Raw genomic sequence first — 6,021 nt, forward strand, 5'->3', positions numbered from 1 at the left:
TTTTTTTTCCGAAAATTATTTTAGGAAAAAATGAAAAAGAAAATATTTTTTTTTGTATTATTTTCGAAAATAAGAAAAAAAAAGCTTAAAAATAAAATAAAATTACCTAATCTGAGCAACAAGATGAACCGTCAGTTGTCCAAACTCGAAGAATCCCCGGCAACGGCGCCAAAAACTTGGTGCGCAGAAATCGTGACGGTTCATTCCTTGGTAACGGTGCTAAAAACTTAATACGCACGTTCATAATCTTAGTTCTTTGTCACAACTTTGCACAACTAACCAGCAAGTGTACTGGGTCGTCCAAGTAATAAACCTTACGTGAGTAAGGGTCGATCCCACGGAGATTGTCGGCTTGAAGCAAGCTATGATCATCTTGCAAATCTCAGTTAGCCAGATTCATATGGTAATGGATATTTGATAATTAAAATATAATTAAAATATAAATAAAACGTAAATTAAAGATAGAGATACTTATGTAATTCATTGGTGAGAGTTTCAGATAAGCATATAAAGATGTTTGTTCCTCCTGAACCTCTGCTTTCCTATTGTCTTCATCCAATCATTCATACTCCTTTCTATGGTAAGATGTACGTTAGGCATCACCGTTGTCAATGGTTGCATCCTGTCCTCTCAGTGAAAATGGTCCAATGCGCTGTCACTGCATGGCTAATCATCTGTGTCGGTTCTCGATCATACTGGAATAGGATCCATTGATCCTTTTGCATCTGTCACTATGCCCAGCACTCGCGAGTTTGAAGCTCGTCGCAGCCATCCCTTCCCAGATCCTACTCGGAATACCACAGACAAGGTTTAGACTTTCCGGATCTCAAGAATGGCCGTCCATGGATTCTAACTTATACCACGAAGACTCTGATTAAAGAATCCCATAGATATTCATTCAATCTAAGGTAGAATGGAAGTGGTTGTCAGGCACGCGTTCATAGGTTGGGAATGATGATGACTGTCATGATCATCACATTCATATTGAAGTGCGAATGAATATCTTAGAATCGGAATAAGCTTGCATTGAAAAGAAAAACAATAGTACTTTGTATTAATTCATGAGGAGCAGCAGAGCTCCACACCTTAATCTATGATGTGTAGAAACTCTACCGTTGAAAATACATAAGAACAAGGTCCAGGCATGGCCGAGTGGCCAGCCCTCATAAAGGTCTAAGATATCATAAAAATGATCAAAGATGTCTAATACAATAGTAAAAGGTCCTATTTATATCAGACTAGTTACTAGGGTTTACAGAAATGAGCAAATGATGCAGAAATCCACTTCTGGGGCCCACTTGGTGTGTGCTTAGGCTGAGCATTGAGCTTTACACATGTAGAGGCTTCTCTTGGAGTTGAACGCCAGTTTGTAACCTGTTTCTGGTGTTTAACTCCACTTTGCAACCTGTTTCTGGCATTTAACTCCAGAATGCAACATGGAACTGGCGTTCAGTTTGCGTCGTCTAAACTCGGGCAAAGTATGGACTATCATATATTTCTGGAAAGCCCTGGATGTCTACTTTCCAATGCAATTGAAAACGCGCTATTTAGAGTTCTGTAGCTCCAGAAAATTTACTTTGTGTGCAGGGAGGTCAGAATCCAGCAGCATCTGCAGTCCTTCTTCAACCTCTGAATCTGATTTTTGCTCAAGTCCCTCAATTTCAGCCAGAAAATACTTGAAATCACAGAAAAACACACAAACTCATAGTAAAGTCCAGAAATGTGAATTTGTATTAAAAACTAATTAAAATATACTAAAATCTAACTAAATCATACTAAAAACTATGTAAAAATAATGCCAAAAAGCATATAAATTATCTGCTCATCACAGCACACCCCCAAGAAAGAAGAAGACAAAGGGGAATCAGAAACACATCACACACACCCACGAAGCACTTTTGTCCGAAGGAGAAGAAGAGAAGAGCAGGGAGGAGACCGTGCCGGCACGTCGGGCTTCTCCACCGCCATTGCTTCGTCGTCGTCGGCCCTGCGAGTTGCCATCCACATCACTGCTGTCGAAGCTCCGTACCGCTGCCGCCACTTCGTGACGAGAGAATGTTTGCGGAGGGAGCCAGGGGAGAGAGAGAGACGAGCGCGAGCCAGACCGGGAGGGAGAAGGCACCGCCGTGCCTCCCGTTTCCGTCGTCGGTTGATGGATGGAAGAGGACGTGCGAAGGGGAGGTGCTGGTGATGGGTTAATGTCATCACTGCTGCTGGGTTAGCGTCGCCACTGCTGCCAGCTCTGGGGTGCCGTTCAAGCTGCTGCCCAGCCACCGTCAAGCCATGTCGGCCGTCGCCGTTGTGACGTACTGGGAGGGAGGCAGCCTGCAGATAGGAAGAGAAATGCGATGGGCTTGTCCTGAGCTACTCCGTTCTTGTTTCTCATGCGGTATGTGTTTACATTCCGGAACCCTTGAAAATCTGTATTTAGTTATATTTGGATAGAAATCCTGAGGTTTTGATAACCTAGGGCTGAGTTCGGGTTATTGCATGTCGCAGTTGGAGCTGTTGTTGTTGCTACAAGTAGTTTGGAGCTGAGGTTACCGCTGCCGCCACTGAGATCATTTGCTGGTAAGGGTTTCGAGTTTGGTTTTCATTCATTTAAGATTTCGGGAACTTTATCATCTTTGTATGAGGGTTTCAGTCACCATCGCCGGAGTCCGGTCGTCGTTGCCGCTTGAGGTGGCTGTCGGGGACACTGCCAAACTAGTTCAAAGCCCACCGCTGTTTCGTTTCTCTAGTTCAGTAAGTATTTTGGTTTCGAAAGCCCTGCATTAGTGTTCTGTTCTGTGTAATAAAGTATTTGCCATGTTAATAGTTTTAGGAGCTAGAATCCGAGTTTGCTTATGGCGTTTGAAGCTGTTTCTGCTTTTGAGAAAGCAAGCGGAGCTGAGGTTTTGGTTGCCGTCGATTCGAGTTGAAGTGAAAGGAATTCTGCAAGGCGTTTGGGTTATGGTTTGTGTATCGAGGTAGGGACCTTTTTAGAAAAATATATTTTATAATTTGGAATTATTATATACGGATATTATATGGTGAAAATGTATCCTTGAGTGATTGTATAAGTCTTATGAATGTTGGTTGTCTTGGATGAATATGAATGCTTGGTTGATTCAATTATTATTTGGTTTTGTAAAACGGACGGTTTTGAAGTGTTTCTTTAAAGTCGCTTCTTTAAAGCTTTGAAATCAAGTTTAATCCGTTGGAAATTGTTTTCAGTTTGATTTGGTTTTCTAGAAATATGAAGCCGGAAATGCACCTTTGGATTTAGTTGGATTTTGAGCTGATTTGGTTTTGAACCCTTTAAAGAGGGTTGTGGAACGGTTTGGATAGGACCCGAAAAGGGTGGCAGAGTCCATGTTTTAGGGGAGGTGCTGCCAAAATTTCTGCAGAAATCCAAGATTCTATTCGAAATGTTATTTGGAGAGTTATGAGTCTAAGACTTGTACTATTTTATTTGAACTATTTACAAAGGTGAAGAATTGTGTTTCGAAATGAATTATTGAAAAGAGAACTATGATTCAGCTTTGTTTCTTAAGAAAAGTATTTTTACCTTTGGGTGCAAGACATTTAGATGGAGCTTGTGTCTTAAGCTGTTTTAAAGGTAAAAAGGATTTATGTCTTTAAAATTAACTTGAGGAGTTCAATTGGAGGAATTTCAGTGGTTTTGAAAGAATTTGAATCTTGATTGATAAACCTTATTTTTACGATGTTTTGGGGAAAAGTTTAAAGTATCCTTTAAAGTTCGGGTTTAGAAAAACTAAAGTGATTTCCGAGCCATTGGAAACGTTTCAGATTTTTAGCATGGGATTGAAATTTGTTTTAGTTTAAGTAAAAGAAAGGATTTTGAAAATGTGATTGGAATAACTAATTACACGACTTGGTTTGGCTTAAATTCTGTTCTTATTTTTATTTGTTCAAATCAAGAAAATTAAGGTTCTACAGATTTTAAACGAATTTGAGGAAATGAATTATGTTATTCTCCCCTAAAGACTTGATACTCTGCCAAGGATCTTTTGTTACAAAATTCTATTTTTGGATGGATGATTTTGAATATTTCAGAAGAGATCTTTAAATTGCCATGGTTTTGGAAGTTTTGAAAAGAGGATGCTGAGGGTTGCTTTGTTTTGAAAACGGAACCTACTTTGAGTAAAAGTGGCTTATGAGCCTGAAATGATTTGAGGAATGGGAATTTTAAAGCCAAGGCTGAAAAGAATTGATTTTTTGATTTCAAAGTGAAGTGAATTGAGAAAAAGTGATATATGGCTTGAATGATGATTTTATGAGTTTGAAGATGTTGGATGGTGGAAGTGCTATTATGTTATGAGCCGGAATGGCTATGTATGATAATGATTTATGGCTGATTGCAGAATATGTTATGAGCCGGATGGCTGACTATGAATCATGAATTTAAGCCAGACAACTGAGATAAATGTTGATTTATGGCTGAGAAAAAATGTATATATGCTGAGTTTATTGATATTGTGATTGTTGTACTTCACTTATCTGAGATACAAGTTTTCATGGGTGAAAGCAGTGGCTAGCCACCACGTGCTTTAGGTGGAGACTCGATACTCTGCTGACCATATGTCGTAAGTGTGGTCGGACACTGTGAAAGTTCTGGATGAGCTCGCCCCCGTGAATATACACCAGTGAGGATGTTGGATGTGAATTATGATTATGATTGTGAATAACTCGAGTTGGGGATGCATGACAAAGGGACAGTCCAATGGTTAGCTATCAGAACTTGTCGGGTTGGCTTTATAACCGACAGATGAGACTCATCAGCTACTAGGGCAGGCATTCATCATATGCATCTATGTGACATTGTTTGGGTGTGCATATTGTACTTGGTTTGTCTTTGTGATTAATTGTGGTTAACTGCTAATTGTTCTACTTGAAGTAATTATTTGTTTGTGCTTGAACTTTCCTACTTGTGTGTGCAACTGGGATTCTGTTGGACTGTGGTGACTAGTTATTGTTTGGATTGTTTGGGCCTAGGGCCGTGGTTGATCATGAGATGGGCCGAAGGCCATGTTTGGTTGATGTTTCTGGTTTAGCAAAGTGTGAAAACTAATCTAGTTCAGCATAGACAAACCTCTTGAAAGGCATTTGAATTTTTGAGAAATGAACAGTTTCCTATTTCAGAAAAGATTTCAGATATTTTTTTTATAGTAAACATTTGCTTTTGAAAAGATGCATAAGGCGGTTATTAATCACTGTAAAGATTTTATCTCGCGTATCCTATTATAGTAATTCTGCAACCCTATAGTGAGAACCCTTTCGAGGATGATGTTCTCACTCCCCTATAGGTCTTTTCTTTTTCAGGTTACAGATGACGAAGTTCAGAAGAGCTTATTTCTTTTCTGTTAGACGATATTTCTATTTTGTTTTAGTATTTATGTTTCCCTCGCCTTTAACTTTGTGAGTTTTATAAGAGGGATCGGATTTTAATATGAGATGCTTGTAAAATAATATGTATGTATATATATATATATATATATATATATATATATATATATATATATATATATATATATATATATGTATTTCCTGTGAGTATTGTAATTTATATTGTAAGTGTGAATGTATGTTTTTGAAAAATTTGGTTTGAATTTTAAATAGGCTCATATTTTAGTATTAAATATTATAAGAGTCATCGTGATACCCGAGCTATCAGAGTGGCGTAGCCGGAAGCGTGACATTTTGATAGTTAGGGTGTTACATTATGGTATCAGAGCGGTCTTTCCTGTAGAGCCTAAGGAATGGACCGACTATGCTTCAATTGCATACTCTGAGAGTTTGTCATGTAATAGGTTTTGTTCAGATAACAAGAACTAGAGCTTTATGCACATGACGGTCTATTGATTAATGCCATTAGCCTTGCATTGCATAATTCTTGATATTAAGTTTGGCCGACTTAATACTAGTGAATTATGTATATGAAAGCACTAATCGGCTATCATAGATGATATACGAGTTTTGGATAAAGTGAATCGCGGGTTTTGGGAACGTTAGAAACTA

Source organism: Arachis ipaensis, chromosome B7 (genome assembly GCF_059453495.1).
Source record: "Arachis ipaensis isolate K30076 ecotype BB chromosome B7, ASM5945349v1, whole genome shotgun sequence".
NCBI lineage: Eukaryota > Viridiplantae > Streptophyta > Magnoliopsida > Fabales > Fabaceae > Arachis > Arachis ipaensis.